A 13,438-nucleotide genomic window follows, 5' to 3' on the forward strand; every position below is an offset into this window, starting at 1 on the left:
ATATTTCATGTGGATCTATTTTGGACCACAAATGGTAAGAAACATGAATAAATATATTATTGTGTACTTAAGAATTTCATTTTTTATTTTATTTTGTCTACCTTAGATGGCCTACACCTACAGGTAGTCTGTGCAACCCTAAATCTACTCCAGATAGGCTACACAGAACATAGAGTTTCCAGCTGCAGATAAGGAGGGTACACCACTAACTGACAAAAAGAGAGCTCCCCCTGTAGGAAGGATGAGCAAATGCCTCTACTGAAATGCTTCATAAAGTGCTATTCCAATAAAATTCCTTTAGTCTTAACAGTAGAGTCCTATAGATAAGAAAACCACAAGTATTAGTACCCTATAACACCATAGTAACTATTGATAAGGTCCTTAAGATAACTGATCCTTTAGCCTGTAGCTGTCTTCCCCTGATATAAATGTCATTATTGACCATAAAATGTTTAAAAAAACATTAATGAAGGACAAACATGATGAATGAGAATTTTTGCACAATGGCAAAACCATAATTTTTAGTTCACTAAAATTATTCAATGTGCTTTACTCTTTATTCAGTCAGACAGTGTAGATTCATGCACAGATTATTGCTTGTATATGCCACATTTCTTGTCACTTCTTTGAATGTTTAACTGTGACATATGGCAAAAGTCATGTCTAAAAAACATTTAATCTGTAACCAATGCTTCCACGTGGCTATTGCAAGAAAATACATAAATATATTACTCAAAGTAACATACTAAGAAAGTGGAGTGAGTTTGGCATAGTGGTTAAGACCTTTGCCTCGTAGAAACCAGGTACAGAGTTTAAATCTGAGTTTGGGTTGTTGGCTAGGCTTAAATGACCTTTCAGGGCAGTTATCATAGTATCTGCCTATGAACCTATAGGATTAAAGGTCTCAGAAATTGTATAATGCATTTAAGAATATACCAGAAAAGAAGGAGCCACATGACTAAAGGTAGTTTATAAATCTAGGTTACAAATGCACCTATACAGCATTCACACAAGCCCATGGACCATAACAAGAACTGCTTAATGATTGGCCTTGGAACATAAAAATATGACTGGCGTAGCTGATCAGAAAAATATGTTTGCCAGTATTGTAGTACTGCAATGCAAAAGAATAAATGGCATGATTTTCTACTTTTTCACCTTTTTAATGAGACTATAAATAAAAGCTTCAGAAAGCATCTTATAGTTAGGTAAGAATGTGACAAAAATTTAAAACATGCTAAAACAGAATGTCAGTCATTAAACAGATTCTTAAAGTATAATTAATAGTCTCCCTATGGTGTATTTTACATTTGTACTTATGATATGACAGATTAAGGTTCAGGAAACGTTAACAGCAAGAGACAAACTAATAGTTAATGAAGCTGGAACAAAATAAATAGCACACTCCCTTACTGGGAATCTGTTTTAATGGAAAACTGGAGAGAGACACAAGTTTTTTTTTTTTTCGTCATTACAAGAATTTCATTATAGTTGCTAACAGAAAGATTGCTGGCAAATTCTGGCGAACATTGCATATTCTTTACATGTGTGGAAAATCTGACAAGCACAAATTGAGAAACAGCATTTAGGAAAGAATATGTAGGATGACATATCCCCAAATTAAAGCTTAAATGTGGAAATCATGGAATTATTTTTAGCAGAACAAAAGCTAAATGTAGCTTGAATGATAGGCTGGTGGAATAAGCAAAACAGACTTATGCAAGGAAAGAAACACAATGGCCATGACAATCCTTTAAAGGTATCTGTACAGTATGAATCACATTAGATTAAAAAAAATGTTCAAGTAAATATTATTTTCATAGTTATGCAGATATATTTCCATGCTGTGCATATGCTACAGTAACCAAAATAATCCAGTATTTATTACTAGCTCTATTCATACTGCTATAATCTGACTCTCCAAAAATGTATTCTTACTTCTCAGAAGTTATGTCAGCATTCTGCTTAGGCAGACGAGGTTATTGGAAAAGTGACCGTGATCATTTTCAGGGAACACATCTGCATTTGTTTATGAGAGTTAGCCATTGTTGTAAGAAGGCAAAGAATGTACTGTGAGCAGAAATAAATCTGAATTAATGGAACAGGGTCAAAGTAAAAGCATTTCCATGAAAAGAAGGTTTACAATAGAATCTGTAATCTGTGCAGGAGGCCCTCGAACTGGTAGGAAAAGTAAGAAGTGTGCTACATAAAGCCTCTGGCATAGGTTATAACATTAAGCTGCAAATGTAAAGAATTATACATTTATTTTTGTAAATTATGAGGCAGACGTAACAGTCTATATGCAATACTGTGGGAAATGGTACCAACTTATCTAAAAATGCCATTTTTCCCAAGGCTTTAAATAGTTACAGCAGGTAAAGCAAGCATCTCTATTATAATTAAAGCAATCAGTAGCTAATTTCTTCCAATGATAGTTTTTTGGAGTCATACAAATGGTCATAAATTTGTTTAAGTAAAATGGCTGCTAAAATAAACTTTTCCAGTAGAATTAAGCTGCCAGTGAGCAACACCAGTCATCAAAACTTGTAAGATTTCTAGTGTCCAAATAAATCAAAACACTATATACTATGAAATATTTGCAAACAAAATGAATCTGATATAGATCATTAGTTTGCCCCTAAAGTTATTTCAGGCCTTTAAGATTTAATATAAGTGCCTGAAGCATATTGCCTTTTAATTTCCTTTTATTATAAACCATTTTAGTTGCCATAACATCTTTAATTAAATTTAGGGATACTGAAGAATTCAAAGCTTTATGTCTTCTCTCTGTAAGATAATGTATTTTGTAGGAGCAGAAATGTGAAATGTGGTAGCCCTTTTTTCTCATTATGGGTATTTCTGACAGATCACACTGGATTTTAAGCATATCAGGTACAAAACTAACATTATCCAATGATAGCGCACACAACTTCCCATGTGGATACAAATGAATTACCCTTGGGAAGAAGTACCAGCCATTTACAAATTGAAAATGTTTGAGGTTGACATCATTTTATGCCCAGCAGCAAGCTCACATAAATTAAAGTAAAATAAATAAGTAAATAAATAAATATGTAAAGACATGATATCTGCTATGCATGAGCCTTGCAGTATACAAAAACCTGTAAAAGTATTTAAATGAAGTCATTAGCCTAATTATTTTGCTTCTAGTACTTCATTCCACATGGAATAGCTCAAAATTCTGTAGCCATTCCCAATGGCATAAACTGCAATCCTACAAAGTGAGTGCTTCTCCATGTACAGGGAAATATTATGTGCACCGTATACTTTTTCAGACATCTCCATAGCATCATTTCAACATAATCATCTCCTCAACAGAAAATAGTCTTGCCATGCAAAGGCATTAATTAAAACAGAAATAAGACATTTGATGTTTAAGTAATGCAACTATGTAATGGTAATATACAACATCTGAATATGAATAAGTTAAATGTAATCTATGGTTGGGTGACTCTGGCTCTTAGGCCATATCCCTTTGGTCAAACACCAGGGCCCTTTTATCCATAAAATATAACTTAGTCATGCTTAAATACGTTATGTTACAACAACATAGTATGAGAATTACAAAAGGCGGTATAAAGGAGCACACATAGGAAGGATAAAGCTGTTGTGCATGTCAGACCCATCAGAGAGTCACTATAATAGGTGAGGGTATTGGTACTTCACAATATGTTGTATGTAGAAGTGAGACACTGTGATCATATGGAACCAGTGATCTTTATCACTCACACAAGCACAAGGAAAATAATATGTCAGTTATACACATAAAGTACGTGTTTACATCAGGCAAGTGTTCATTCACGGACCTGTACTTAACACAGTCATCTTACCTGACTTCAGTTATTATTGACATGCCTAGGTTTCCAACACCCATAATACCACCTGGGCTGCTAAGCACAGAAAAGGTAATTCCTTTCAACACCTTCATAAGAAGAGTTTGGAACACAGAGGTGCTAGAAGCTGTTGAAGACTGGGGTGTAAGGGGGTGGGAGGGTGAGAGGGGCACTTAGTGATGTAAAAAGGGCAATTTTTTTAAAACAATTTACTACCACAACACAGGTAAGCCAATTTCCCTTTTGGTGCTTGAATTAACATTTCCTGATTGGTCTTACCTTGCCCATGGCTGTTAATTGTATATTAGCCCTGGTGAGAATAATTATATGTGATCATACTATAGCTAATTTGAGGGGACCCATGTAAGGGATGCAGCATTTAGGAACTGCCTCTATCCATTAGTGGCATGAGGAGCAATCCTGGAGTACATTTTCTATTACCCATCCTTAGATCCAAGTTGCATTTGAATATGGACAGGGATGAGCTTTGTTTTACTTGAATGTAAAGTCTGTTCTTTCCATCTCTCTACAACATTCAGTTTACATACCAGGACTGAGTATTAATGATGCCATTTGACTTGCTGATGTTCAGTAGGTCCATCAGTATTAGGTCAGAGGATGCCTTGTATGCCAGACATGTCACCTCTAAGCACTCTGTAGGATACTGAGTATAGTAATAAATCTTTGAGGTGACCCATGCAAGACCTATTGTTTAGGACTCATATCCTTTTAGCAAGGTATCTCTGTGGGTATTCCAATTGTTGCATGGGTATAGACAGATACACGCCAAAGAGGGCATTATACTAAATGATTGACCTAATGAGGGCTTTGTAAAGGGAGACAATAACATCTCTAGATCTAGTCACAATCAATTTGTTTATAAGCTGTGCAATATAGAAATGCTTTCTTATGACTCTAGGCATATATTGGTTAAAAGTTAGGTCACTGTACACACAAGTTCCCAAATGCCAAACAACCGGATCATTTCTCAGGAGGCATTGTCAATTTGGCACCCTAGAGTAGATGACTTCCCAAAGGATATGATAATGTATTTATTGGAGTTTAGTTTCAATTCATGATTCTGGAACGATTTATTGTTTGGGACAAACCTTCCTGCATGATGGTTAAGTCATTTGGGGTTTCAATAACTGCTCATAGCTTGCAGTCATCTCAAACTTAGTCGACCAAAGCCCTTTGGTATTTCCTTTTACTTTTGAGATGTATATGCCAAACAGAAAAAGTCTCAGCACTGAACCCTGGAGAACTCCATTGGTGACTGGTCTCTTCCCATATTTTGATCTCCTACATCCTGTGAGCAAGCATATATGTATGCATTCTTTGATTCACCTTCCTGATTGTATTAAATGATATTCCTTGTATAATACAGCACCACTTATTAGAATGCGTTTTAAATGTGTAGTTTGGAACAGTCTTCTAGTAAGCAATGAAACAAAATGTATGAACCAATAATGACAAAACTACCCATTTCAGAAAATTTCAACCATAAAAGGCCACTCAAACTTCTGTCATTACAAACCACCAATATCAGTAAATATGCAAAATCTCTGCAGAAGTAAGTCATCTAAATAATTCCACATTAAAGGGATCTATAACTAATAAAGAGGTTGCTACTAACAAACAATTTTATATTTCATTGTTTCATCTACAAATAAAGTGCCTGTTGCACTTGAAGAATAAATTGCCTATGCTACATTAAAAAATGATAAGCTAGTAATTTTGCAATGGGGACTGGATGGCAAACTGATAACAGAAACATAGTTACTAGGCCACTCCTCCAAAGGAGTACTGCAGCATCCACTCCCTTTAAAGTACAACATCAGTGATCCATCTGCATAATGTGAGAGTAGAACCCAAAGCCTTCTGCATTAAAAGCAAGTAAACTACCTGTTGTGCTACTAACAATGCAAATGACTTAGCATAAGTAACACTAAACGTTTCTTCCCCTGAAGCTCTCGGGTCCTTGTAAATTCCACTTGACACTCAATTAAATCTCTCAACTTCACAGCACAAGAAATCTGGAAAAAGCCAACATTTATTTGGAGGGGCAAAGTCCCAAAACCAGGCACACATTTTAAATAATGCTTGTATAATCTTAGAAAGCTGCTAAAATAGTGTTGTGTGTTACTATGCATTTCCTGAAAGATAGAAAGACTGAAACTTAAAGGGCTATCATTCTTTAGTGAATTTAGTTCTCAATAATTTGCCAGAAAACCACAAATTTTAAGAGGAACAGACCAAAAGTATGAGCCAAATATTTTGTGAAAATCTGGACAGTTGAGAGCTATGGACTTAACTCCCTGAATCAAAGTGGTGGCATGGGGGAGAATTCGGTCTCTTGTTTGAACCTGAGTAACAATAACCACCAGGTATACTTGGCATGACTCTGGCAGCACCAACAGAACAGTGGCAGCATAACTCCAGTAGCACAGAGCAATAAGAGTTAGTTGAGTTAGTTTAATGTCCATGCGTGAATCCATGTTAGTATGAAAACTTCACTTCATTAATTTTTCCAGACAGGTCTTGCAGCTGTAAAAGTGGGGTAGGGGGGATCCCCCTCCCCCTGGCTCTATGGTTCCAGCACCCATGTTGGAAAACACTTTTAACAAAAAATCCATAGTTCATATCTCATTTAAATCTGCTCCTCCCCATTCATATACTTCTCGTCTAACATACATCAGTAAATCCTAGGAAAACCTTCACAAAATATTTAAAAAGTTAGCTTTTTTGCAAAACCTAATGGTTGTATACATGACAGATAATTACAAAAGTGGTAATGAAAAATGGTCCACTGCTTTTTAAATTTCAGATGGGTAACTCAGTCCTAAAGACAGTCTAACAATGCATTCTTACTAAACTTAATTTCATATATGTCCTTTCATGCACATGTATGACAATATATAATTTCTGTTTCAGAATCAAGTGATAAAAAGGTTGTATCCCAGGTTTCAATATATTTTAGTGGACTAAAATATTCCCATTTATTCTCGTTAGGGATAATAAATAATTATCGGCCATGGGATGAGTAAGGCCAGTCTCTAACCAAATGGGAGAGATTAATTTGAGCACCAAAAGGGAAGCTGGCTCTGCCTAAAATGGTCCTCAAGGGCAACTAGTTTAGTATTTATCTGTGGACCTATGAACATATGACTATCATTCAAGTCGCTTCTGAAACAGACAAATGGCATTAATCTGAAGAAGAATACTTGGGATTAGATAACTAACTCAGAAAATATTCCAAAAAAGTAAATTGGCATTTAAAATAGACAACAAGGTATAATTAAAGTGTTGTTGATAATGCCCAGTCTACTAGGAGCCATTGTGGACCTGACAACAAAGATAATGTGATAATTGCACCCAGACAAAATTCAAAAAAAATTTTTTTGGCTGCACATCTGTGGAGCAGAATACAAAAGAATATCTATACCATCAAAAGAAAAATTTTGGCAAAACTAAGACTAAGCAGCTGATAAAGAAATTGTGTTTAGTAAATCAATATCAGTCAGTTAGCATGTGTACTTTAATAATGTTTTACAGAAACCCTTTCATTATATTCTGAAAGGAAGCAGTCAAAAAATTTCTCAGCCTTTCATAAGCTGCTTTCTTATCCCCCATTTGCCTTACGATGTGGTTTTCAGCAAGTGGCTAAAGCAGACAGTGGTTCATAGGATCATAGGTGTTTACTAGACTAATGACCACAAGGGCCTTTTTAAGCTTAGCCATGCATCCCAAATCTCTGACAAGTTCTGATACCCTCGATAAGTGTAAGCAAGGGCCTGGGAGATGAACCATTTACAAGTTACCTGTTTGCATTGGAGACATAGTGCCAATCCATGGATGAATTTCCAGTTTCCAATCTAATTGTCCAAGTTGTACTTGAATTGGGTTAGGAAGGAACTCTGTTTCACATGGATGGGGAGCCTGTTCCATAGACAGGGTAGTCTCTGGGATACATACCTATCTCTCCAGCAGGTCCTATTTATATCACAGCCAAGGTTTAAGTCTTTAGAACAGATAATTCTGGTATTGTTTGTTTTGTGGATATGCAGGATGTTCATCAGAGTGGGATCTGACAATACTTTGTATCCCAGGCATATATCTCTCCTCAAAAGCCCATAGGAGACAGAATACAGGGATAGGGCCTTGAGGCAGTCTGCACAGGATGTATTACTTATGCCCTGTATTCTTTTAGTGGGGAATCTCTGTGGACATTCCAGTTGGTGGATATGCCTGGTTAGGTACATACTAAAGGGGACACTGTAATCAATGATAGGTCTGATGAATGCCAAATACAGTGGAACAATAACTTCCTTGGACATGGATGCCATACCTTTGTTTATAAGTTGTGCAATATAGAATGATTTCCTCACCACTGTAGACACATGATGATCAAACGCTACATTACTGTGTGTGTCCTTAAGTTCCTGACAACTGGGTCATCTCTAAGGGGTATGTTGTCAATATGATAGTTACCAGGAATGGATGATTTCCCAAAGGATACTATTATGCATTTCTTGGTATTTAGTTTTAGTTCATGGCTGTGACACCAGTTGTTTGTCTGTGTCAACCCCTCCTGAAGAACATTTGTGTCAGTGTGAGATTCAATGGCAGCTCCTAATTTGCAGTCTTTTGCAAATTTAGACAGCCAGAGACCACTGACATTGGCCTTGACTTCTGAGAAGTAAATGCCAAAAAGGAGCAGTCCAAGGACTGATCCCTGAGGGACTCCACTTGTGATTGACCTCTTTGTAGAAGTGGATTCCACAATTCTAACTTCCTGGGTCCCGTCCGTGAGCCATGTGGCTATCCACTGGGTGACATACAGATTTGTACCTAACCTCGTAAGTTTGTCAAAAATGCCTGAGTGGGGTATGGTGTCAAATGCCTTGGCCAGGTCAAGGTAGGCAGTGTGAACAATTTTGCCCTTATCTATTGCTTTGGTGACCTTCTCAAAGAAGTCCACCAGGCTGAGTAGGCAAGATCTCCCCTTGACGAAACCAGACTGGGTTGGGTCCAATGTCTGGAGGTTTACTATATCTCTTGATCATCCCCATGATAATTCTTTCCATGGCTTTTCATATAATACTGGTGAGACTTATGAGTCTGTAGTTTCCAGGGTCTGTAGATGGTCCACCTTTGTGCAGAGGGATAATGTTGTCTTTCTGCATTCATGAGGCATGAAGCCTGTTTGGAGACTACAGTTAAATAATAATTCCAGAGGCCCTGATAGGTCATGTTTCATGCTATTTAGAAGGCATCCTGAGATATCGTCTGAGCCCATTGATACAGTGTTCTTGGTCTTAGAGAGAATATTAAGGACCTGTTCCCTAGTAACAGTAGGGGGAGTTATATTTGATGATATTTCCTGAGGGAAGGTTGAGGCAGAGAGGGGAATAACGTTGGAGCTGAATTTATCAGCCAGGAGGTTTGCTATATCTTCTGGCTCAGTATTGGTGGCTCCACTTACAAAGAGCTCTGCAAACAATTGTGTATTGCCTTTGAGGTTGGGGACATAGCTAAAGAATCCTTTGTGGTTGTGCTTGGCCTGGCAGGCCACATTTACCTTAAATTTGGCTTTGGTAGACTTTATTAGTCCTCTGAGGTGTCTGTTTAGTTTGATGAGAGTGCTTTTATCCTGATGGGTCCTATACCTCCTAATTTTTGCCACAGTCCTCTTCCTCCTTTTATACATCCGATTGATTTTGTGATCCACCAAGGTGGCTTGTTTTTTTTGAGTTAGTTCTGTACTTCCTCCTAGTGGGTACAGCTGCCTCTACACAGCTATTAACATGCTTGTACATGGTTTCTGTGAACAGTTCTGCATAGGCAGAAGTGTTCTCAGGGTTTATGGGGGCTTGCAATTTTGCAATTTTGGTTCTCACTTGATAGCAGGAGGTTAGCCTTAGAATAGTCCCTGAATATTCCCGTTTTAGCTGTGGGGTCCAGGTTTTATTTTTCTTCAAAGGAGACCATTTTGTGGTCTGACCATACCAGGAAAGGCATTACAGTAGGGGGTGTGCAGCACTCTCCCATTTTAGTGAGTACCAGGTCCAGTATGGTTGCACCCCTGGTTGGAGTATTATCTGGTCCAGGGAGTTTGTGTTTACAAGATCCAGGAATCTCTGTGCATGTACCTTTGATGTCGTATAAGATTCCCAGTTAATAGTGGGGTAATTACAGTCACATATGAATATGGTATTGGGTTGGACGGTTAGTGTTTCTAATAAGTATAAATACATGGTATGGGTTTTCTGGGTCATAGAGGGGGGCCTATAGCTTGCAAGGAAGTGGTATTGGATTTTACCTATGGTGATTTGAACATGGAGCAGCTCAAGTGCATTGTCTTGTTTAGCTAGGCTTGAAGTATATTTATTTTTGATGTAAATAGAGACACCTCCACCTTTCGTCCCTGCCTGTGAAGTAGCTGGTCTAAATGTGTGGCCCTTGGCTGAGCCTGAAAAAGGACCATGTGACTATGTGCTTTACCCTGATTAACACATAAACAAAAACCTCCTCTCTCTTCTTCATTACCATGAACCAGGAACTTGCAAGAAACAGCAAGAATTGTGATACCCAAAGTAAGACAAGAGCAAGAGATGGTCAGCTAATAGATGACAGTAGATACGATGCATTCTTCTGTAAATGGAAGCCTGACCAAGACTGATGTATCCATGGATTTTTTTTTATTTTGAGAGTAAGCTAATTAAACAGCTTACAGAGCCCCCATCTAATAAATACAACATGCCACTCCCTCTTGTGCAAATGTTAGCATGTTATTTAATCTTAGCTCATATCTGTTAATAGTTAATACTGTAAATGTAAAGGAACAGTACTCTTTCGCTCTTGATAACACTTTGACACTAATCCAAGCAGATGTCCTTCCTTAATTAAGTTATAGACAGAACTCATGCAACAATTTGGAGAAACAGCTAGATATTCCAAACAAATAACAACAGAACCACTAGCTGCAAAACAGATCCAAACACAGGCACTGCTGTTGAAGGTTGACACTACAAATGTATTTAAGCTTATGTAATGCACAGTACAGCTATTTCGTCTGCATACAACAGACTTCACCAGAATCTAAAATACACAAGTCAAATGCTGCTTTTAAATACATCTCCCCCAGTGTAAAAAGCCTGCTATCAGGTCTTAAAGGAGTATCACACAGGCAAAATGGTTAAAATCAGCCAGAATCATACGAACCACATATGGCCAAGACCATATGTTTGAACTTGCAAAAGCTCGATCGGACTGAATGGAGATCTCAATACAGAGCGGAAAGGGAAGATTTCTCATTTCTACAATGTAGTGCAATCTTGGAGTTGGTATATTTAAGTAAGGGGGGTATGGGGGTGCAGGGATGCATAGCCCCCCTGCTATAGATGTTTAGTTTTTTGTTTTTTTGTTTTATGTGTTTTTATTTCAGTGTTCGAACTTTTACGAATTCGAACATATGGTCTCGGCCATATGTGGTTCGAACTTGTAAAAGTTCAATCTACTGAAGTAGATCTATATATATATATATATATATATATATATATATATATATATATATATATATAATTTATTTAAAAACACCAAAGTACAAATAGCAACAAGAACAAATGCTAGAATTTATTAGCTCTTGTTTTTAACACTGGAACAAGAGACAAGTTGTCATTAATTCCTGGATAATGTGTGGCATCCAGCTTTACTTGCCACCATAACTGCCTTGCCTCCAAATAATCTCTCCATGCCCCCCCGGGTTTCTTTTCACATTCTCTAATATACAAAACAAAAACCCTTTGTAGTTACAACATTTGATGAAGTGCCTATATAGGGCATTGTTAATATTTGTAGTCCCTATTTCATATCCATTTTCATATATTCTCTTCTTAATGCATCTCCCGGTCTTCCCGACATAAAAAGATGGGCATGTACTACAGGTAGCTAAATAGACCAGTCCTTTACTAGTGCAATTTCTATGCTTAGGGTATGTAATAGTCTTAGCTGCATCTTTCAAGAAATCAACCAATTGTTCTAAAATGTGTTTACATTGTGCAAAGCTACCACATTTTTTATACCCATCTTATACCCTTACTGCCTGTGTTATTTTTCAAAATATTCTTTAAATTGCGGGTTCTTTTATAGGTGAGCAAACGTCTGTTCCCCACCACTTCTTTAACTTTTTCATCAGATGTCAATAGCCCCCAATGTTTTTCAACATTATTCTTCATCATAGTGGATCCTGCACTATATTCTAAAACTAAGACCCTTATAAATCCTTTCTTGTCCGCAGCTTTTTCTAAAAAAACTCTATCTCTACTAGTCTTTTCTGGGAGTATATATATGTTGCTGGACCTCACACCTTTTAAACCCTCTCCCAGTAAAGGTTTATACTTGTTTCCCCAGTTGTCATAAAAACAATCACTGATGTTTTTTACCAGTTCATATGGATAATCCCTTTCTAAAAACATTTTTTTCAAGTTTTTTTTTCCTTTCTACATCAAATATATATTTACTGGATATCACCCTGGCCAACCTAATGAACTGGCCTTTCACCAAACTCTTCTTTTGAAAAAGAAGGTGAGCACTGCTAAAATAAAGGTAGTTATTACAAAATGTGGGTTTTCAGTATATATTTGAGGTAAAAGTCTCCACCCCCTAAAATAAAAATATTGTCCAAGAACCCCAAATATAGTTTTATATGTTCCTGGAATGGGGAGCGCAACACAAGCTCCTTTTCCCATGTCAGCATAATGAGGTTTGCAAAAAATGGGGCACAGGCTTCTCCCATTGACACCCCTTTTCTCTGTCTAAAGATGTTACCCTCACACCACACATAATTGTTAGCAAGGACAATTTCCATACACTCCATAATAAGTCTGATTTTTCCAGGGTCCAAAAATTCCAAATTTAACAATGCTTTGTTAAACATGTCTAAACCCTCTTTTTGGGGTATACTGGAATAAAGATCTACCACATCAATGGTTAAAAATGTGAGGTCCTTATCCCAATACTCAGGTTTAATTCTTCCCAGAAAATCCCAGGAATCTCTAATAATGTGACATGGGGTGTTCTGAAGTGGTTTTAGTGCTTTATCTACAAATAAGCAAAGAGGTGAGTTTTGGTTCCTGCTGCTGCCACAGTTGGTCTAAAACGTGGTTAAGCTAAATTTTTATGCAATTTTGGAATGCCAAAAAACACAGGCATTTTTGGGTGTTGATTCCTTAAAAACTTATATATGTATTAAAGTCAGTCCCATGCTGCAGTAGTTCGTCTTCAAGAAAATAGTCTATATTTCTATAAGAGGTGCTGACTTCATTAATGAAGGTCCTTTCATAAACCTCTTTGTTATTCAACAATTTTAACATCTCCTCCTTGTATTTATGATTACCAAATATCACCCCCACCCTTGTCAGGTTTCATAAATCGAACAAGATGGTCCCTTTTAAGATTTTCTAACAGGTAATGTTCATCCTTAGTAAGGTTGAACTTCTTGTTCTTCATTTTACCGTCTCTATAAAACTTATAAATATTTTGTCCACATACATTTGAAAAAAACCTGTACAATGGGGTGGGGT

This window comes from Protopterus annectens, chromosome 2.part0 (assembly GCF_019279795.1).
Source record: "Protopterus annectens isolate FY-2018-M chromosome 2.part0, PAN1.0, whole genome shotgun sequence".
Taxonomy (NCBI): Eukaryota; Metazoa; Chordata; order Ceratodontiformes; family Protopteridae; genus Protopterus; species Protopterus annectens.